The following is a 23,957-nucleotide window of genomic DNA, read 5'->3' on the forward strand; positions in this document are numbered from 1 at the left end:
AGTGGTCAGTTGAAATCAATTAACTCAAACAATAAATCCAAATGACAAAACTAAAGAAAACCGAACAGCAATGGCCACAGGATAGCCAAGAGAGTCTCACAATCCCAATAAAATTATATTTTTAATCAACCTATTCAGATATGGTCTAACACCTCTGGGGCAGGTGAAACTTGAACCCTGACCTTCTGGGAACTGTACAGACACAGAGGGAGTCGCAGAAATAGCTGAAGGGGAAACACACACAGACAACCTGGGCCTTTGGGTACACCATCAACTGCGTCACAATTCCCTTCCTCCCTATTTTGAAAGGGTGCTTCCTCCTCCCAGTTAGTTGCTGATTAACCTGTTCAAAGATGTCATTACACGCCCCACCCCCTCCCGGAGCAGATAGGGACTTCAACTCAGACCTCCTGAACCAGAGGTCGACCACTACCACTGTATTACAAGAGCCCTTCCTGTTGCTCCGTCAAAGCATCCTCTTGTTTCAGGTAATTATTCCGCTTTAGCGTGGAAATCGGTTTCCTCTGACGCGCTGAACCGTGGGTTTTATGTGGCTCAGTTCACTTTCACCCTTGTTAATGTACTGGTACTGAATGCCCATTATTTTACCCACACTCTAAACATCAATCATTGCCATTTTTTAATGTATCGAAATGTGGTCTGTTCACTTTCAGAAGAGCGCATGGGTTCTCCGATACTAACCATGCCACCAGGACAACCAGTTACTCTTGTTACTATGGATACTGTTGCTACGTTACACGAGATACTCTGTGAGATCTGAGACCTGCTGAGGTATTTATGGGTTTTTAGCCAAACCTTGCATTTAATTAAAATTTAATGAAGCTTTTTTTTACATAATTTAGTAAAACTGCCTTTTCTGGGCGTGTCTTTATTGATGGAAGACGAAAAAACTTGGACTGCTGAACACGTTCCATAAATAGTGACACATTAGCTATAGGTTATTAACGAGAATCGGATCCCTCTAAAACCAATCCTGATGTACATAGTTAAAAATTACACAACACCAGGTTATAGTCCAATAGGTTTAATTGGAAGCACACTAGCTTTCAGAGCGTCGCTCCGAAAGCTAGTGTGCTTCCAATTAAACCTGTTGGACTGTAACCTGGTGTTATGTGATTTTTAACCTTGTACACCCCAGTCCAACACCGGCATCTCCAATTCCTGATGTACATAGTCTCTGTGAAGGGAGAATGGCACTTTCCACATGTTCCATTGTCGTTTTCTTTTAAGTGATTTAAAGGTCTCCACGCAAGGAAATCACTCTCTCAGCACACATGCCTGATACCAGCTCTCTGGAGACTCATACCTGTTCTTCATTGTTTTGTCTCTCAAACAATGCCCTGCAGTATTTATTTTTTGGCTTGGCTCGATGCCAGAATATTTTCTTAGCGCCGGTCCCTTTTGTCACAATTTCTAGTTAATAGTTTGCCCGATTATTGTTGAAACGGCAGTTCTACCCAACCACTTAAACTCTCATTGCTCGCCATTTGGTCTCACTCCCTGACCTTCAGATCTATTCTCTGACACCTGAGGCAGGCAAAGCAGTGACTATGCCTGAGAATCGCTCCCTGTCGATGTGAGCTGATACAAGGTGGAGTTACTGGATTCAGATATCACTGGACCATAACTGCAGAAGAAACCAGGGTCCACAACCTGGCAGAGTGTCTCTGAGCAACTTAGCTGAACACATCTGAATTAGGGTGGTGGAGTCTAGTGGAAAAGAAGAGAGATAGCTGCTCTGAAGAATGGTCAACTGGATTCTGCAGTTGCTTAGATACTTCATTAGGACATTAGACTTGATTAAAGTTGCCATAATTCCAGAAAACCACAGGATTGCTCTCTTATTAGAGTATGAAGACTGGTGGTGGTTTTTCCTGATGGTCACCAATGCCTCAGGAGAAGGCAGAGGTTGAGAAAGTGGGATCTTCATGGTAACCTCAGCTGCTGTGGGAAATAAATCCCCACACTACTGGTATCACTTTGCATTGCAAATTAGCTATCCAATCACCTGAGCTAACCAACCCCAAGGAACTGCATTCTGGCCAGCAGGTCTCTGGGAATGTTGTAGTGGAAGGTAAAGCCCCCTTCATAATAATTTGACCTCTGAGATGATGTGGGAAGGAATCTGAATGACCTGTATTCATCAAGCAACAGGGTATACATTTACTGTCAAGACATAAGAATCACAATTGGTATTTCCACTCCTTGAGGTGGGTTCGGTATTTCTGAGATTTCAGCCGTTATCCTTTCCAGTATGGGAATGATATGAACCAAGCGTGATTGGAAGGATGGCTCCTTCTTCATCCTTGCTGGCCTGTGTATGTTTGTACAAGTTTCCTGGACTGCAAACTTTACCATTGTTGACTTACAATCTCCCAGGTGCCTGTCTTCTTCATGAGGGATCTGGGACATGCTCTTTCCCCCCATTTGGGAGTAGAATATATCTAAATCACTGGAGGAGATCTTCTTTGTTTCATTGGGACAAAAACAAAGGCATGTAGATGAGACCATCAAAATGAGCCACATGGTAGGCCAAACCATGTACCAGAGTAAACCCCCAGTTCCAGGCTTACCATGAAGGAAAATGCCTGATGAAGGAGCTTGAACGTAGTAGTACACGTGATTGAGTTGGTTTTCAAAAAAAGAGCTGGTTGTTGTCATGTGACTGCATCTTATATTTCTGAAGAAAGAAATTTGAACCAATTCATCCTGCAGCATCAGTCAGAACACATCATGCCTGTTGGGCATATGTCAAAAATCAGTAATGTCAGTACACCACAGGACAAAAAAAGTGTTCTAATGTTACAACCAGACCGAATGACAACCACAAGGGATGAACTCAGATTTCTCCAGTTTCCTCATTTCCCCTCCCCCCATTTTGTCTCAGTCAAATCCCTCGAACTCAGCACCGCCTTCCTAACCTGCAATCTTCTTCCTGACCTCTCCGCCCCCACCCCACTCCGGCCTATCACCCTCACCTTGACCTCCCTCCACCTATCGCATTTCCAAAGCCCCTCCCCCGTCCCTCCTCCCTACCTTTTATCTTAGCCTGCTGGACACACTTTCCTCATTCCTGAAGAAGGGCTTATGCCCGAAACATCGATTCTCCTGTTCCTTGGATGCTGCCTGACCTGCTGCGCTTTTCCAGCAACACATTTTCAGTTCTGATCTCCAGCATCTGCAGCCCTCACTTTCTCCTCGAATGACAGTCCAGCCTAAAAGCAGATGGGTGCTGACCTGGAGAAGAAGGGACCCTGTGGATATTCATCCAGGGATGGAGTCTTTGGGTTGGGACTGTGGAAAAAAGTTGAGTGCTGACCTGGAGAGGGGTAGCTAGGCCCAATAGAAATGGGGAGGACAGGGGAAAGTAGGGTTGCACCTGGTTGCTGATCTTTCTATTCGACCTCTGAGCTGGAGTGAAATTATCAAAGGATCCCTGTAAGAGTTCAAAATACTGCAGTCTCAAAAACATAAATGCAATAAGTTGCTGTGATTTTTTGTCAGCAGGTGAGGATATCTTCACAGCTGGATAGGTTTCACTCCAGCTGGTGGGAGGTAGATGAATCAGAATCATACAATACAGAAGAGGCCCTGCCACCCATCAAGTCTGCACCTACAAAAACCACACCAAATCTACACTAGTTCCACTGGATGTAGGTTTGCTCACTGAGTTGAAAGGTTCATTTCACCTTATTAGGTGACACCTTACTAGGTGACATCTTACTAGGTGACATCTTCAGTGATCCTCTGAATGAAGCACTGGTGGTGGTAGCCTGCTTTCTATTTATATTTCCACCCAAGGAAACTCAAACATATAAATAGAAAGTGGGCTACACCACAAGTGCTTCATTCAGAGGCTCACTGATGATATTACCTGGTAGGGTGACGATACGTCTGAAAATGAACCTTCCAGCTCAGCAAGCAAACCTACATCCAGAACCTCAACCTGAGCTACAAATCTTCTCAAAACTCGCTAACTAGTTCCACTTTCTCGCAGTTGGCCCACAGCCTTGAATATTATAACATTGCAAGTGCTCATCCAAGTATGTTTTAAAGGCTGTGAGGTTCCCTGCCTCAACTACCCTCCCAGATTCCCACCACCATATGGGTCAAAAATGTTTTCCACAAACCCTCTCTAAACCTCCTGTCTTTCATCTTAAAATTATGCTGCTTTGTTATTGATCCTTCAACTTAGGGGTAAAGTTGCTTTCAATCCAGCTTGTCCATGCCCCTCATAATCTTATACACCTTAATCAGGTCTCTTCTCAGCTTCCTCTGATTTAAACTAAATAACCCAAGTTCATCCAGCCTCTCTCTAGAGCTAAGTTGCTCCATCCCAGGCAAACACCTGGTGAAAATTGCATTCCTGAAGAAGGGCTAATGCCCGAAACGTCGATTCTCCTGTTCCCTAGATGCTGCCTGACCTGCTGCGCTTTTCCAGCAACACATTTCCATCTCTGATCTCCAGCATCTGCAGACCTCACTTTCTCCTCGAAAATTCCCTGCACCCTTGCAGTGCAATCACGTACTTCCTTTAGTGCAGTGACCAAATGTCCACATACCACTTTAGCTCTACTAACCAAAGTCCTGTACATCTCCAACATAACCACCCTGCTCTTATAATCTGTGCCATGACTGATAAAGGCAAATGTGCTGTACGTCTTCTCAACTGCACTATTAACCTGTTCTGCTGCCTTCAAAGATCTGTGGACAAGCTATCCAAGATCCCTCTTCTTCTGAACCTCCTGGTGCCTTTCCATTTATTGAATACTCTCTTGTCTTGTTACTTCATAAAAAGTGCATCACCTCACAGTTATCAGGTTTAAGTTCCATCTGTCACTGATATGCACATCTGAACAGTTTGTCAGTATCCTTAAAGTAATTTAAGACCTTCTTCCTCAGCTGGTCAATCTTCATGTCTTCACAAACTTACTGATCAGACCTCCAATCTTCTGTTCTATATGATTATGTATATCATAAGCAATAAGGGACCCAGCACTGTGGTGCGCCACTGGCTTCCAGTCACGCAAACAGCCTTCTACCGTCACCTTCTGTCTCCTGCCACTAAGCTAATTTTGGATCCAACTTGTTTAGTTACCCTGGATCCCATTTGCAGGAATGGGCAATTCCCATGTGGGTCACGGTGAAATAGTTTAAGGTTTAATTGCATCACTTAACCAAGAACCAGTAAGTGCAGCTTCCTTGCTAAATGTAATCTGGCTGCGGGTACGTTGGAGGATAAATTAGTATGAATCAGTATATCGTCCAATACAGGAGCAGCAAAATGGATAGCACAACCAACTGGCTGCACTTTTAAGCTTTTCTCCTTTTCCACTCAGCACAAGGTCCTCTCTTATTCATCTCCCTATTCCTAATTCTTTCCTCAAAAATCCCCACCTCCAACACTGGCATCATTGCCATCCATCCATTCCTTTTAGACTGTTTCCCTTCTTCTTTAAAACATGTAAAGGTCTTAAACATTCACCTGCCTTCTCCCACATACTTCCTGGAAATGTAGTTCAAGTTCTTCTCTCACTCTGCTAGTTGGTTAGACTTGGCAATTCCACCCCCTCATTACCCTTTCTATCTTTTTCCTCTGGTCTTTTTTTTATTCACCCATTCTCCCTCCCCCATTCACTCATTCCCCAACATCACTCTTCACCTCCTCTTCCTACTCTTCCTCCCTTTTCTGAAACTGTTTCATATGCACTGGAGCATAACATAACCTAGTATTCAGCTGTTTTCTGTGCATGACCCAATTTGCCCATATTTAAGCATAATTGTAATGTTGTGTCTTTTCTAAGATCTAAAGCAAACAGTCCTCCCAGAACTTGAGCTTAATAACAATTCAGAAAGCCAGGCTTCTTGCTCAGTTTTGAGATTTTCTTTTAAATGTGCATGATATCTAAATTTTGATGGATACATCTCAAAACATTTTAAAAATTATTTGTTCATAGGTTGTGGGCATCACTTGCTATCCCAGAATTGATTGCCTAACCCTTATTACCCAGAGGATAGTTAAGAATCAATTACAGTATTATGGGCCTGGGGCCATACGTAGGACAGAAAAGGTAATGTGACAGATTTCCTTCTCTTAAGAACATTAGTCAACCTGAATGGCTTTTAATGACATTCAAAAGTGACTATGCGGTTACCAATAAGCTAATTTATTTTTGATTTTTTTTCAGTGGATTCAAATATTACCATCTGCCAACCCATGTCCCAGAACCCCAGAGCTTGGGGTTCTGGATTACTATTCCATTGACATTAGCGACATGCCACCGCCTCCACCTCACTTTCAAAAAATGAAGCGTGAAAGAAAGGTCAAGGATCAATGAGCAGGTTTGAACAATGGATTGAATGCAGGGATAGTTAAGCTGTAGCAATTCAATGCCCTGTCAGTATAAACTTTGTCTAGTGGGCATTTCTTAACCATTATCATTGTCTCATTTAATATTGTGTGAAGAAATGTTTTCTGTTGCTATAGTAAGAAATCTACAGCCTAACATTAAGGAAGTAGAAGTGCTGTTTGGGGTTGAAGAGATTTAGTAATTCTATCAAGCCAGCAATGCTATGACCTTTAATTATCTCAGCAATATTGAGCATGGATGAGAATGGTTTTGCAGAATAAAATGACAGGAATGAATTTAAGCCTAAGGATTGTATTCAAGATTATCCTAGAACTCCCTATGGTTATTGGAACCTTCATCCACCAAATTAAATACTAAGTCCCTCTACCATCCAAACACATGGTAACAGAATGCACTACATATGTACGAGATGCATTGCAGCAACTTACCAAGACTCTTTCAATCGCATCTTCTAAATCAGCCATCTCTATCAGTAAGAAGGACAAGGGCAATAGTTGGATGGGAACACCACTGCCTTAAAGTTCTGCTTCAAGCCACAAACTGTCCTGACTTTGAAATATATCACCATTCTTTCACTGTCACTCAATCAAATCCTGGAATTCCCTGCCTAGTACCAGATGAACTCCAATGGAGCAAGAAGGCATCTCAGCTCCACCTACACATGAGCAATTCCAAACGGACCCCACCACCAAGGATATATTTCCCTCCCCTCCCCTATCAGCATTCCGTAAAGACCACTCCCTCCGTGACTCCCTCGTCAGATCCACACCCCCCACCAACCCAACCTCCACTCCCGGCACCTTCCCTTGCAACCGCAGGAGGTGCAAGACTTGCGCCCACACCTCCCCCCTCACCTCCCTCCAAGGCCCCAAAGGAAACTTCCATATCCGCCACAGATTCACCTGTACCTCCACACATATCATCTATTGCATCCTTTGCACCCGATGTGGCCTCCTCTATATTGGGGAGACAGGCCGCCTACTTGCGGAGTGTTTCAGAGAACACCTCTGGGACACCCGGACCAACCAACCCAACCACCCTGTAGCTCAACATTTCAATTCCCCCTCCCACTCCACCAAGGATATGCAGGTCTTTGGACTCCTCCATCGTCAGACCACAGCGAAACGACGGTTGGAGGAAGAACGCCTCATCTTCCGGCTAGGAACCCTCCAACCACAAGGGATGAACTCGGATTTCACCAGTTTCCTCATTTCCCCTACCCCCAGCCTGTCTCAGTCAAATCCATCAAATTCAGCACCGCCTTCCTAACCTGCAATCTTCTTCCCGACCTCTCCGCCCCCACCCCAGTCTGACCTATCACCCTCACCTTGACCTCTTTCCACCTATCACATTTCCGACGCCCCTCCCCCAAGTCCCTCCTCCCTATCTTTTATCTTAGCCTGCTGGACCAACTTTCCTCATTCCTGAAGAAGGGCTAATGCCCGAAACGTCGATTCTCCTGTTCACTAGATGCTGCCTGACCTGCTGCGCTTTTCCAGCAACACATTTCCATCCATGAGCAATTAGGGATGAGTAAATGCTGTTGTTCACAGCTATGAAAAAGATCAAATGCTAATCCCCAAGAGTCTGTTTTCCCTCTTTTACAGTCTCCTTTTACAATGTCAAGTATAGGAAGATCCCACTGGAAAGTCACAGATCTGATATAGTCACTATGTCTGTTTATCAATGATATTCAACTCTGGCATGTTCAATGCCTGTAAATTTGTAATTGTTTCAACCTAACATAGTTTTCTCTATTATATATTTATACCATTTAGCCTTTCCGTACCTCATTAATTACAAAGCATACTATTCATATAAAATCTCCAGAGGAGCATCTTCTACTTAAACTATTCCACTGGATTACAAATGTTACTAGCAGAGTCTCACAGAAGCTCTCTAGAATGTCATGCTGTAGCTGATGAGATGAGAGATCAGTGTAAACTAAGGCAATTGAATTATCTTCTTAAAATTTTGATACTATTTTGTGTTTAACATGCGCTAAACTGAAACACAAATTTTGCCTTTTATTCCATTTGGTGCTCTGGTTCATCTCATTAAGAGTTCACACTCTTCCAGCATGATCAATGGGCATATGTACTTCTCTGGTTGATGCTGTCTATCATTTAATTAGGAATCTTTCTCTTGCAGACCTTAAGAACTATACACCAGTTTCCTCTGCACTGATGGTATGCAAACTGACAGTGAGAAAACTGTTGCGATGATCAGCCCCAGGAAATCACTGCAGGAGCTCCTCAAGCAGTCTTCCAGACTCAATCATTTTAGCTGCTTCATTGATGATCTTGCCTCCATCAGACGTTCAGAAATGAGAAACTAAATTGCCCATAGTGTTCAGGGATGTGTAGGTGTATTAGTCAGGGGTGAGTGTAGAGGAATAGGGCTGGGGAATGGGTCTGGGTGGGTTACTCTTCAGAGGGTTGGTGTGGACTTGTTGGGCCAAAATGACCTGTTTCCACACTGTAGGGATTCTATGATTCTATGAAATTCAAGTGTCATGACTATTAAAACAGGTTAAAAATGGGTAATCTGTGTGTAGCACAATCCAGACTCCCTAAAGTCTTTCATCATCTATAGTGTGGAATTTGCATGTTCTCCCATGTTGGTGTGGGTTTCGTCGGGGTGCTCCAGTTTTGTCCCACAATCCAAAGATGTGCAGATTAGATGGATTGGCCATGCTAAATTACCCATAGCGTCCAGGGATTGTGCAGGCTAGATGGATTAATCATGGGAAATACATGGTTATAGGGGTAGGGAAGAGGGGTAGGTCTGAGTGAGATGCTCTTCAGAGGGTTGGTATGGACTCGATGGGCTGAAAGGCCTGCTTCCAGCCAAAGGGATTCCATGAAGGCACAGTGAGGCATATTCTAGAATACTCTTGACTTGTCTGGATTGTAGGAACATAAGAGCAGGAGTAGGCCATTTGACCCCTGAAGCCTTTCCAGTCATTCAGCAAGAACGTGGCTGATTTGCCCCAGGCTTCAACTCCTCTTTCATGACAACTCCACATAGCCATCAATTCCCAGATATTTCAAAAATCTATCTACACCAGTCTCTGTAAATACTTGTAGTGAACTAACCTTCACAACTCTCTGAGGTAAATAATTTCAGGCATTTACTGCTTCCTGGGAGAATAAATTCCTTTGCAGGTAATAATTATCAATCTTAACAGTGAAGCTGACACTCTGGGAGTGAATAAATACCCCCCGAACTGCATTGTTGAACTTGTAAAAGGTTTTCCTGCAAATTAATAGGAATGTTGATTTATACTTCATGTGGCTGACAATGTTTCATTTTGAAAACCCCACACTTTATTTTTCCACCTACTTCATCTTGGTTGTCAGCAGCTGTAGAATGGAGAAAACCCTAGACTGACCACTGATCTGGACTGATAATGAACCTTTTGCTATGTAATCAATATAACTATATGGTGTGATTCAAGAGCTTTAAGAATACCAACTAATACTGTATGATACATGGAATTGACAAACAAAAAGAGTTTTGTTGGTGAGTGATTTACATGATAATATCTGCAGTCAGTATTTCTGCACAAGAATAAATAGTTTGTACAAATATTATGTGGTGAGGAATGGTGTTGATAATGTGACATGATTGAGCAGATTATCTCTACAAACAATGCCTCTCTGCTGTTGCTTCGAGGTCTGTGAATCACAAAACTGTGGCAAGTGCAGGACAATTAATGAGATGAACCCAGAAGCAAATGCAGCTTATTTAACCTGATATCCTCCGACTCACAATCATTGTGGAAAAAATGCCCAGTCCTTCCCAATCCCAAAATTTTACTCAAATTTGGCCCCAGTTGACCTCCTTGAGACTGCTAATAAGATCATGGCTGATCTGATGTTTCTCATGTCCACTTTCCTGCCCTTTCCCTTTAACCCTTGATTCTTCTACTAATCAAGAATCTATCTATCTTAAATATTAGTTAAGGACTCTGCTCTCTCAATTCTCTATGGCAAACAGTTCAAAGACACTGAACCCTCTGAGGGAAGAAATTTCTCCTCATCTTACTTCTAAATTTGCACCCCTTTAATCTGAGACCTAGATTTGGTCCTAGATTCTCTTTCACTATTTACCCTGTCAAGCCCTTTAAGAATCCTATATGTTTCAATGGCATCACTTTTTAATCTTCGAAACCCTAGTGATGAAAAGATTTCCAACCTGTTTAACCTTTGCTCATAAGACATATCAGGAATCATCCCAATTAACATTCTCTGAACTGCCTCCAGTGAAATAATATGATACAATTAAATAATTAGATAATAACAAGTAATATGGTGAGGTAAAATTTTAAGTAAATGTTTTTAACAAAGTTGTTCAAAGATAGGGAATAGATTTTAAAAGTAGGAAAATTTTATTGGAGTACAGATTTGGTTTCTTTATTTGAAAGAGGTTAAATTGTGTAGTAAGCAGTTCAAAGAAAGTTAACTTGATTCATTCCTGATTTGACCGTATTACTTTATGAGAAAATGCTGGGCCTGTACCCACTTGAGTTGAAAAGAATGAGAGTTGATCGTATCGAAACGTATAAAATTCTGAGGGGGCTTTACATGGTGGATACTGGGAGGACATTTCCTCTTGTGGCAGTGACCAGACTAGGAACATGGTTTAAGAATAAGAAGTCTCCATTTTTAGAAAAAGAACAAAATAATATTTTTGTCTCAGATCATTGGTAGTCTATGCGCTTCTGTAACCCAGAAGTGTAGTGAGTATCAATGAATATATTCAAGACTGAATAAGAAAGATCTTTGATAGGCAAAAGAATCAAGGACAATGAGTGGAATACAAATAGGAAAATGGGGTTGAACCAGAACAGCCATGATTTTATTAACTAGTGGAGCAGTCTCAAAAAGGCCGAATGGTCTGATCTTGTTCCAAAATTCAGTGTCCTTATGTCCTATATCCATCTATGGTACATTGTTAGGAAACTGTGACTTATGTCTCAATCTCACATACCTACACATAGAGCCATAGAGTTATACAGCATGGAAGCAGACCCTTTGGTCCAACTTGTCCGTGCTGACCAGATATCGTAAATTAATTTAGTTCCATTTGCCAGCATTTGGCCCATATCCCTTAAATCCTTCCTACTCATAAACATACCCAGATGCCTTTTAAATGTTGAACCAGCCTCCGCCACTTCCTCTGGCAGTTCATTTCATACACGCACTACCCTCTGCATGAAAAACTTGCCATTTATATCCCTTTTAAATCTTTCCCCCTTCACTTTAAACCTATGCCCTCTATTTCTGGACCCACTCACCTTGAGGAAAAAACCTTGCCTATTTACCTTATCTGTGTCCCTCACAAATTTATAAACTTCTGTAAACTTCCAAAGCTCCAGAGAAAATAGCCCCAGTGTGTTCAGCCTCTCCTTTTAGCTCAAACTCTCTAACCGTGATAACATCCTTGTAAATCTTTTCTGAACCCTTTCAAGTTTCACAACAACCTCCCTATAGCAGAGAGACCAGAATTGCAAAAGTGGCCTAATCAAAGTCCTGTGCAGCCGCCACATGACCTTCCAACTCCTATACTCAATGCACTGAACAATAAAGGAAAGCAAAGCAATTGCCTTCTTCACTATCCTATCTACACTTTCAAGGAACTATGAATCTGCACTCCAAGGTCTCTTTGTTCAACAACACTCCCCAGGACCTTACCATTGAGTGGATAAGTTCTGTCCTGATTTGCCTTTCCAAAATGCAGCACCTCACATTTATCTAAATTAAACTCCATCTGCCACTCCTTGGCCCATAGGCCCATCTGATCAAGATCCCGTTGTACTCTGAGGTAACCTTCTTCGCTTTCCACTACGCCTCCAATTTTGGTGTCATCTGCAAATTTACTAACCATGCCTCCTATGTTCACATCCAAATCATTTATATAAATGATGAAAAGTAGTGGATCCAGCACCAATCTTTGTGGCACACCACTGGTCACTGGCCTCCACAGTTTGAAAAGTGAACTTCCACCCTCTGTCTTCTACCTTGGAGCCAGTTCTGTATCCAAATGGTGAATTCTCCCTGTATTCCATGTCATATGACCTTACTAATCAGTCTCCCATGGGGAGCCTTGTCGAAGCCTTGCTGAAGTTCATATAGATCACGTTCACTACTCTGCTCTCATCAATCCTCTTCATTACTTTTTCAAAAAATTCAATCAAGTTAGTGAGACACAATTTCTCACTCACAAAACCATATAATAGCTACATTCCTAGAATGCATAAGATGTGGAACCATCCTTTTCATCAAACTATATAATAGATGGAAAGCCCCACCTTTTAGATTGCTTAAGCTGCGTCATATGACCATTGACAGATACATTCACTATCAAGTCCACATTGCAATATAACTCTGTAATCAAGTCTCTTTAAGTGGAAACTGGCACCTAAAACGTCATATAATTTACAGCAGAACATCTTAAAGAATAATCATGGTGCCGTGGAGCTCCTTTCGAGAACTCAAAGAATCTGACTTTGTTTTGGTTTTGCTTAGTGTTATAAACTTTTGAGCTATAATTAATGAGTTACATTGAGTTGTCAAGCTTTAAGGAAAGTGGAACTGGAATATCATCATTTCAACATTGTAATTTGATCCAGACAAATGAGATAAATGTATACTTGCATTTGTGATTTCAAATCACTTGTGAATTGGACAATCCCAGCCACAGAGCACAGTGGCTTTAAAAGGAAAACAAATATGGTACCATTCACAACTTCAAGATAATTACTTTACAGTCAATTGTTAAAAGTAGAGTCACTTCAGAAGTATTGGAAATGCAAAAATTATGCAAAGCAAGATCTCATAAGGAGCAATGGCATGATGACCAGGTAATCTGTTCCAGGTCAAATTCCCCTGATTTCCTTCAATAGCCTTGTGGGGTGTAATACACCTAGGAGAACAGATGGACGCATAGTTTAATTACTCATTGGATGGTAAGTGCAGGTCTCCATCAGTACTATCCTGGAGTGTCAACATGGATTATGTGCTCAACTTCCCATGATAGAACTTGAATTCAAGACTTTTCTGACTCACAGGTGAGTCTATAAAACATTGAACTACAGTTAACACAACACATAAGCATAACATTTTCCTTTCTTCCAACAAAGTTGACATGTTTCAGCAGAATTCATATTAATGGAGGGAAATAGAACATCACAAATAATTCAGACTAGGGCTGATAAGCGGACAAGTAAATACATACCATACAAGTGCCTGGCCATGACAATCCCAAAAAAGGAAGAATCTAATCATCTCCCCTTGCCATTCAATAACTACCTATCACTGAACTTCCCAATAGCATCCTGGGGATTAGCATTGAGCAGAAACTGAACTGGACCAGCATATAAATACTGTGGTTAGAAGAGCAAATGAGAAGCTGGACATTCTTCAGGCAGATTCTTATCTTCTAACTTCTCAAGGCTTGTCCAATATCTACAAAACACAAGTCAAGAATATCATGGAATGTTCTCCATTTACCAGGATGAGTGCAACTCCAACAACACCCAAGAAGCTCAACATTTTCCAGGTCAAAGCATCCTGCTTGATTGGCCACCATCTTTAACATTCACTCCCTCCACTACCAAAGTATAATGTCAACAAAGTGTACTATTGACAAGATGCATAGCAACGATTCACCAAGGCTCCTTTGATAGCACCATTTAAATCTGTAACCTCTACCACCGAGAAGGACAAGGGCAGCTAAAGAAAGAGAACACAACCACCTGCACATTCTCCTGACTGGTAATTATACTATTGTTAATTCACTGTCACAAGGCTATAAAACTCATACTAAAAAATACTGAACCAGTACTAACAGCACTGTGGAGATGCTTACATCACATACATTGCAGCATTCAAGAAAGTGGCGCACTACCAACTTTTCAGGACAACTGGGGATGGGAAATAAATGATGAACTCACCAGCACTCACATCCCATGAAAGAAAGAAAATACAATTCCAGTGCAATACTCTATCAAATCTGGTGCATGTTGTTAGTCAGCATAGGGGATGGCACCTACCCTAACCTCTTTCATTTTACACTTCCCTTTCCTCCTTATCATAAACCATTGCAAGACAATTCTATGTGTGTGAATAACAGTCTATCTAAGTGAGAACCTTTTATTCTCACTAAAATTCAACGTTCCCTGTAGGAACCAGTGCTCGTCAGAAGCATCGCTGTACCATTGTAGCAATTCCCTTTGGACCAGTTTTCAATTCCCTTTGAAGCAGGTTCCAAATTGAAGTGTAGAATTGTGGGATTTACCCATTATTGCCATAGAATATTTAGTGTAAGGAAATAATCTAGAAGTGGTGTCTCACCTGACTTTGGTTCTGCTACAAGACACATTCCTCAAGGCAATCCCTTGACTATAGTTTTGTCCTTTCAATTAACTGTTCCTGGAAACAGCTGCACAGTGCAATTAAAAGACACTATCTAAAACAAATGAATGTGGCTTTTAATAAACAGCTGTACTCTCTTCCATTCACTTACTTTCACAAGATGTGATCAATGTCAATGCGAACTTTAACAAGTCATCACTCCAGCCTTCTAATTAAATCTTCATCACAAGCTCCTGACATGGAGAAAACTGAGCCCACATCAGTATCTGAGTGCACAGGCTAACCAAACCCAGGAACTTTGACTGAAAGCTCCACAAAGCTCTGCTCAAGAACAGCTGGGAGCCCCTTTAATTAAAGTTTGAAATGGCTGCCCTTGACCTAGTTCCTCCCATGAGCAGGAGGAAGAAACATTGTTAGTCAGGCCCTAGCTTAGGAAACAATAACATAAGCCAAATTTGAATTAAAGCCAGACTTGCATTTCAAAAGCATCTTTCACAATCACAGCACATCCCAAAACACCATACTACCAACAAAATACTTTTAAAGTGTATTCACTGTTGTATGAAACACAGCATTCTTCTATTCACAGCAAGATTCCACAAAAAGAAATGTAGTATTAATCAAACAACCTGTTGTGTTAAGTTTACTGAAAGATAAACTGGCCAGGTCACCAGTGAGAATTCCCCTGCACTTCTCTGAAATAATACCATGGGATCTTTTACATCCACTTGGCAGATTAGATGGGAAGCCAGCTTTAACATCTCATCTGAAATACAGCACTTAAATCCTAGAGTGGAAATTGTACCCAAACTCTCTGACCTCGAGGTGAGAGTGCTACTGGTTGAGCCACTGTTGATAATTATGAAATATAAAAGAGGTTCTGTTGGCTCATTTTGGCTGTTGAAGATTTTGGAAAAAGCTATTGAATTAGGATAACTTGCTACTATTTCTCCAATGCCCTACATTTTTCTTCCCTTTTTATATTAATTGTCTGAGGAGAAAGTGAGGTCTGCAGATGCTGGAGATCAGAGCTGGAAATGTGTTGCTGGAAAAGCGCAGCAGGTCAGGCAGCATCCAGGGAACAGGAGAATCGACGTTTCGGGCATAAGCCCTTCTTCAGGAATGAGGAAAGTTTGTCCAACTTGACAAACTTTCCTCATTCCTGAAGAAGGGCTTATGCCCGAAACGTCGATTCTCCTGTTCCCTGGATGCTGCCTGACCTGCTGCGCTTTTCCAGCAACACATTTCCAGCTATATTAATTGTCTAACTCCTCTTCGAAATTTACCACTGTATCATCAATAGTCACAGGTGAGGTGCTGGAAGACTGGAGGTTGGCTAACATGGTGCCACTGTTTAAAAAGGGTGGTAAGGACAAGCCAGGAAACTATAGGCCAGTGAGCCTGACGTCGGTGGTGGGCAAGTTGTTGGAGGGAATCCTGAGGGACAGCATGTACATGTGTTTGGGAAGGCATGGACTGATTAGGGATAGTCAACATGGCTTTGTTTGTGGGAAATCATGTATCACGAACTTGATTGAGTTTTTTGAAGAAGTAACAAAGAGGATTGATGAGGGCAGAGCGGTATACGTGATCTATATGGACTTCAGTAAGGCGTTCAACAAGGTTCCCCATGGGAGACTGGTTAGCAAGGTTAGATCTCATGTATTACAGGGAGAACTAGCCATTTGAATACAGAACTGGCTCAAAGGTAGAAAACAGAAGGTGGTAGTGGAGGGTTGCTTTTCAGACTGGAGGCCTGTGACCTCATCGTTCCATCATTTATATAAATGATTTGGATGCAAGCATAAGAAGTATAGTTAGTAAGTTTGCAGATGACACCAAAATTGGAGGTGTAGTGGACAGTGAAGAAGGTTACCGCAGCTTATAACAGGATCTTGAACAGATGGGCCAATGGGTTGAGAAGTGGCAGATGGAGTTTCATTTAGATAAATGTGAGGTGTTGTATTTTTGGAAAGCAAATCGTAGCAGGAATTATACACTTAATGGTAAGGTCCTAGGGAGTGTTATTGAACAGAGAGACCTTGGAGTGCAGGTTCATAGCTCCTTGAAAGTGGAGTCACAGGTAAATAGGATACTGAAAAAGGTGTTTGGTATGCTTTCCTTTATTTGTCAGAGTATTGAGTACAGGAATTGGGAGGTCATGTTGCGGCTATACAGGACATTGGTTAGGCCATTTTTGGAATATTGTGTGCAATTCCGGTCTCCTTCCTATTGGAAAGATGTTGTGAAACTTGAAAGAAAAGATTTACAAGGATGTTGCCTAGGTTGGAGGATTTGAGCTATAGGGAGAGGCTGAACAGGCTGGGGCTGTTTTCCCTGGAGTGTTGGAGGCTGAGGGGTGACCTTATAGAAGTTTATTAAATCATGAGGGGCATGGATAGAATAAATAGACAAAGTCTTTTCCTTTGGGGTGGGTGAGTCCAGAACTAGAGGACATAGGTTTATGGTGAGAGGGGAAAGATATAAGAGACCTAAGGGGCAACCTTTTTACACAGAGGGTGGTACATGTATGGAATGAGCAGCCAGAGGAAGTGGTGGAGGCTGGTACAATTACAACATTTAAAAGGCATCTGGATGGGTATATGAATAGGAAGTGTTTGGAGGGATTTGAGCTAGGTGCTGGCAGGACTAGATTGGGTTGGGATATCTGGTCAGCATGGACAAGTTGGACCGAAGGGTCTGTTTCCGTGCTGTACATCTCTATGACTCTATGACTGACACAGCTTTCACTTTTCCTTAAAGCAGCAATGTCAGGTCACAGCAATTCACTGCATGAAAACATTTCAGTTCATCTTTCTTATGTGAACAAGTTCCCTTGTTGATTTTGAATCCTTGATCAAACCACTCTCTAAATTTTCTCGACTCTCTTCCAAATAATTCTGTATAATTTTCCACAAGAAATCTGTTTCCCTTTTAATGGTTCAGGGACATGTTTCCACACTGGCAGCACCGGGGTGAGAATTTTATCAAAAAGATAAAGTGGGATCAAGAGAAAAAAGTGGATGAGTAGAGGACAAAGTCAGTAATGGGCTTGATTTAAAAGAGTTAGGCTGTCTCTGGTTTGTAAATAAGCTTGTGTTTAAACAGTAGCCATCCTTAATCTTAGTGGTTAAACATAGTCAGACTGCTGCAAAGTGTAACCTAGCAACAGCAGCACCATTTATAGGTTAATCAGTGCAGAGGGAAGTTGTTGTTTTGCTGAGTTATTGATTAGTTATATGAGCGGATTGTGTGATAATTTATTTTCCATTATCCAGTAGTGTGTTCAATTCCCAATTTACATTTACAGCAAGAAACTGATTTTCACCTTCAGTGTTGGGATTTCAACTGAATTGTTCTATATTGTGTGATACAGTCTGCTTGCCAGTGATAGTAAAATTAACCTTGCTGTCTTTGACAAAACATTCAGCTGGGTTAGCACTGTTAGTGGCTTTCTTCAAGGTGCATGTTGATGGAGATAACCAATTATTGAGACAAAGGTGCAGACATGTACCAGGCTGAAGGAGGTGGGAAAACTGGAAGGCTACTGACCTTGGTGTTCACATAACATTGAACCACAGTTGCTGAGCAGTTTCTTACAACAGCAGGGACAAAGGGCTCCTTGATATTGGGATTTCCCAGGACATTATGGGGTAATAGGTATTCACACACTAATGAAGATACAAATCTACTAACAGCAGCCTTTCATGTTGTTAAATTGAATTGTGTTGGGCAATTTTTATACTTGGATATTAGCATAATCTACAACCACAAGGAGAGCTCATGCAGAGAATTAGCGAAGTCCAGGGATGACGGTTTTTTGTCTTCAGTGTATGGTGCAAAAAGCATTGCACAGGTACCAGATACTTCAAAAAACAACTGTATGTAATCCCAATCACCTACTTAACAGTTAGAATATCACAGAATCTGCAACCATGCTACAATCTAATTCCAATAGCACTTCATTATACATCAAGCACCAAGTAAAAATCTACATTCCCTCATTTGTGAACCAGTTTGTCCTTCCTAATCCCTACAAATGTGAGCTTGCAGTGCAAATGAAAGACTGAGTGTTAGTGAGAGCACACTAGCATGCAATACATTCTTGGGTGTTGGGCAAGTGTGCCATCTGACATCAGGGAGAAGGGAAGTTGGATTCTTTGCTACAGTTCATTGTGGATCAACTCAGTTAGATTGGTCTTTATTTTGTGTATTAAGAACATAAGGGCATGGAAACAACAAAGTATCCCATGTTAGTATACCACTGGCTGAGGGGAGCATTTCTGAGTTTGTTGAAGCCAATCATTGCAGTGCACAGCACTCTCTTACCTTGCCAACCCGTTTCATGAAGTAGAATTTCTGCCTTATCTTTACTGTTTTCCCTTGCTTGGTAATCTCTCCCCAGGCAGCCCTGACTGCAACCTTGTCAAGTCGGTACCATTGAAATCCCAAGCAGGGTTCCTCACTCTGGCAATTGGCAGACTCCAGATTCATCTCAGCAGAAGGCACAGCAGAATCAGCAACTACCCAACAAAACCAGAAGTTGAAAATAAGCCAATAGAAAGTACAAAAGACCAAAATTCAGATAGCTCAATAATGGTTACCTAAAAAGAGAATAAAGTCACAACCTTCAGCAGTGTGCATTCAAATAAAAGTATAGGTCTAGATACACCATATATGCCATGGTCTAGGAGATTCTTACCAGACTGACTCTGAGTTTCCAACACAGATGTAACCACACTGAGACAAATGACAGCCAAGTGTGCAACTAGTGAGTGTGCCTTGGTGTTGCAATAATATGAAATACGCACAAAAAGTCCTTTAACCTTAAGAATTTAGACTATTTGCTGAAGAAGGAATTATTTATTATTTCATAATGGGATGGGTTTTCTAATGTTAGAATAATTAAACAAAAAGGTTAAATCCAAAGAAGATAGAAGCATGATGGTGCTTTTCACTTGCATTATCAGTTCAAGACAATGGAGATTAATTCAGATAGTTCATGAAATGTTCTTGCACATTGCATTGAATTGGTTTCACTAATTTAACACCATGAATATCAGTCACAAGTTGGGCAGCAAGTAGGAGTCAGTTGCCAGGAGGGAAGCAGCAGCTATACCTGTGGCTTGAATGACTAATCCTCACTTATGAGAACCTGGAAAGGGACAAAGTTAAAAATCACCCAACACCAGGTTATAGTCTAACAGGTTTAATTGGAAGCACACTAGCTTTCGGAGCGCCGCTCCTTCATCAGGTTAGAATGATTAAACAAAAAGGTTAAATCCAAAGAAGATAGAAGCATGATGGTGCTTTTCACTTGCATTGTCAGTTCGAGACAATGGAGATTAATTCAGACAGATCATGAAATGTTCTTGCATAATGCAATGAATTGGCTTCATTCATTTAACACCATGAATATCAGTCACATGTTGGGCAGCAAATAGGAGTCCTGATGAAGGAGTGGTGCTCCGAAAGCTCCGAAGAGATCTGGTAAAGCTGTCAGACAGACAAGTGATGGAGATAGTGAGATAGAGGGAGAGATTTAGAGTAAGATGAGTATAGAGTGACAAGTAGACATATCTCTTCAAACAATATTTTTTCTTATTGGAACTAAAGGGGAAAGTTTGAAAATTTTTGGCATTGGCTCCTGATTTCCCCAGCCACAGAAAGGACATTTCAGTCTTACCTAAAAGGCCTCTTCTGTCTCCAGATGTTCCCCTGCCCAGTGGAAAATCTCCAGCTCTTCCCACTCAACCCCCTGGTTAAAGCTGCATTGGGGACCTATGATGTAATAGGACCTCAATTTGCATAAATTTATGAGCCTCCCTCCAGCTTTATTAGGAACAGTGAGCAAAAGCTTGGCCTAAAGAGGTGGTTTGCAGCAGGACTTTAACAGTGGAGAGAAAGAGGCAGAGAATGGGCAAGATATATGAATGGAATTCCAGCATTAAGGGTCAACCATGTCAGGTCACGAAAGATCATTTATCACAGTCATACAGGATGTCATTTGGAGCTTTAACTAGGGCTTTTTTTTAGACTGTTGTACCTCTCGAGATTTAATTGCAGAGATTCAAAGACAAGACTTACAGGAAATGTGGGCATGGATTGAAATGGGATAAAAGGAAGAAGAAATATACAAAGCCCCAGTCTAGTAAAGAGACAATGTTAAGGTGAAAATCTTTAAAAGTGAGTGAGCCTCCCATTTTAAACTGTATAAAATCAAATGTAAAATCTAGGCTTGATTTGGATTTGATGTCAGTCCACAGGGAGAATAGTTGGTGATGGAGAACAGGAACAAACTGTCGTTATTTCTTTCTTTCATGCTGTCCCAGTTTGCTGCTGTGCTTAGTGTTTTTGATCAGCTTTGATCCTAACCATCATATGTGATGAGTCTGGGATCAATAGGAACTCTTTGCTTTCCACTTCTCTGTGACACTCCAGCAACTCAGGTGCGGAGCAGTAGAACCTCATTCTAACTATAAATTTCAGAGATTAAAGAAGTGTTTGATCAGGCAGTTAGCCTGGTCAAGGCATTCACTGAAGACCACGTTTTCCTGCCGGGGTGCTGTTCTATTTTTTTGTTCGCCCAGCAATCACTTCCCTAGCTTCCCACAGAGTTCTAGGTTACACCTGATCAAGTCCTGGGAATTTATCCATTTTTGTTTAACCTGACACTCATGTTTTTTGTTTTTATCTTTTTCTTTCTTTACCCCCACACTACCGCCTAACTGCGGTAGTGCTTATTTTTCCCCAGCACCCATGTTGTGTGTGTGCAGGTGTGAGACACAGTGAGAGACACAAGGTGCACGAATCTTTATTCAAATTCCACCACCAGGAAGAAAAGAAACACCCGAGTGGCCAGTGACAAACAGTGCCCTTCACATCAAAGGGCAATGCTGCGTGATTAAACAGTGAAGGGGAGGGCAGGGACTAAATCAAAACAGAGTTGGACGGGGAAGGGATGCTGTTCTATGTAGAGTGAGGTAATAATATTGTACTACAAATGTCTCATTGCCTCTGCAAATAACCAACTGACTGCTCTCAATGTAGTGAATGTCTAGCTATTTAATCAAACCTTTAGATTCTAATAAAGGTCATGCAAACTTAATTAGCCAGTGCCTGACTTGATTGTACAGCAGCTTTTACCTCTATTAGACTTCACCATCCTCTCAGAGTTTCATGGATTTCCTAACAATTCTATTAATCATGAATCTGCTTGTGACAAAACCAAGGACAATGTATTTTCTTACATCTCCCTCCCAGTGCCATCCTCAACAGGGTAAATAAAGCAAAGATTGGATACAGTGTAAAGCAATCTCTTTCTACGCTGCTCCATCAAACACTTCATGACAGGTACAACTTTGGTTAAATACAGAGCAAAGTTCCCTAAACTTTGCCACAACTACAAACCTAAACAGAGCCTTATGAAATCTGCCTTTTTTTCCATGAGTGACACATTCATTTTCTTTCTCAAAACATTCTGAAAAACCAATTTAATCTTGAATTTTGTCTGTTTTCTTCCTTCTGTAAGTCATAGTTCACTCCTGCATTCTGCATTCAGGGACTGAAAACTTCTCCTTCTACAAACCTCATGACTCCATTTTCCTTGCTGCAGTATTGTGCCTCAGTTCAAGCAAATCACCCACAGGTGTGTAGATAACCTAATCATTGGACAGGTAAATCATCAACCTATGTTCAATCCAAACCCAAAACTGAAACCATTCTAAGTTCCGTCAGAGAAGTTGTGCTTGCGGCTACTCAGAAAATGGCTCTTTCTCCAAAGCACAAGAAAATAAGTCTTTTACTAATCAATTGGGAAAACTAAAGTTCTCTTTCAATCAACACCTTCAGCAAAACACGTCACCCCGTCGATTAAAATCAATGGTGAGATCCTGGGAAACGCAGATCATTTTCCATTTCTTGAAGACCTCCTCTTAACAAAAGCAGGCCGAGATGATGAGATATATCATCGTTTCCAATGGTCGGCTCAGCTTTCAGCTGACTGAGGGAAGTACTGTTAGGAACATAGGAAAAGGAGTAGGTTATTCTCCCCCTTGAGCCTACTCCACCATTCTAAATCTTGCCAGTTCATCTACCTCAATGCCATATTCCCCTGCTATCCTTATATACCCAATGTTATTTTAAACTAGAATTTTATGAATCTCTGTCTTGAATTTGATTGAGCTTCCACAAACCTCTGAGCTAGTGAATTCTAAAGAGTCACCACCCTCTAAGTGAAGAGGTTCCTCCTCGTCTCAGTCCTTTATGGCTTGCCTTTTATTCTCAAACTGTGTACCCTGGCTCTAGACTCTTTAATCAGAGAAAACCTCCTCTCTGCATCTACTCTGTCCATCTTTTTAAGAATTTTATAAATTTTTATGAGTTTTCCTCTAAAATGCAAGAATTCAGGCCAAAATCCTCAGTCTATCCTCACAGAACAGTCATGTTGTCTCATGCATCAGTTTGGTGAACTTCCACTGCACTTCCTCTGTGGCAAACTATATCCTTCCTTATTGAGGAAACCAGAACTGCACATAATATACCAGATGTGGACTCACCAGTGTAACACAAGAATCTCAAACCCAAGATGAAGATCATAGTTTAGTAAGCTGCAGTGATCTCCATCGTCCTACATATTTCAGAGACTTGGACAACCCAACACCAGCCCCAGAAAGCACTCAAGAAATACCACAAATGGTGCCTTCACGTTTCTCCAAATCTAGTGGCATGAAAGACAGTCCAATAGCAGCATGCACTCCCAGGGCAACATATACAGCATTAAGGTGCTAATTGCTCAAAACCAGCCTAACAGCATGCTCATATGCATGATATCAGACTCCCAAAACAACATGGAACTGAGTTTTGCAAGAGGTTAGAAACATTGAAACACAGAAAATAGGAGCAGGAGTTGGCTATTCTGCCCTTCAAGACTACTCTATCATTCACTATGATCATGGCTGATCATCCAACTCAATAGTCTGCTCTTGCTTTACTGCCCGACCTTTGTTTGCTTTAGCCCAAAGTGCTATATTCTACTCCTTCATGAAATCATACAATATTTTGCCCCGATTGCTTTCTGTGCTAGTGAATTCCACAAGTTCACCAAGTGAAGAAATTTCTCCTCACCTCAATCTTAAATGGTTTACCCCAGGTCTGTAGATTGTGATCCCTGGTTATGGACACC

General features: G+C 41.5%; 1 long non-coding RNA gene across 1 annotated transcript; it reads left to right on the forward strand.

Moving 5' to 3' along the window:
• Positions 1-396: 396 nt before the first annotated feature.
• On the forward strand, positions 397-8,710 carry LOC122563419 (uncharacterized). Its single transcript, XR_015752203.1, has 4 exons — positions 397-488; positions 675-792; positions 6,210-6,363; positions 8,544-8,710. It is a non-coding gene; the product is annotated as an uncharacterized LOC122563419 (long non-coding RNA).
• Positions 8,711-23,957: the final 15,247 nt, after the last annotated feature.

This window comes from Chiloscyllium plagiosum, unplaced genomic scaffold (genome assembly GCF_037043375.1).
Source record: "Chiloscyllium plagiosum isolate Xiang-an unplaced genomic scaffold, Cpla_swu_hap1 HiC_scaffold_30, whole genome shotgun sequence".
NCBI classification, from domain to species: Eukaryota; Metazoa; Chordata; class Chondrichthyes; order Orectolobiformes; family Hemiscylliidae; genus Chiloscyllium; species Chiloscyllium plagiosum.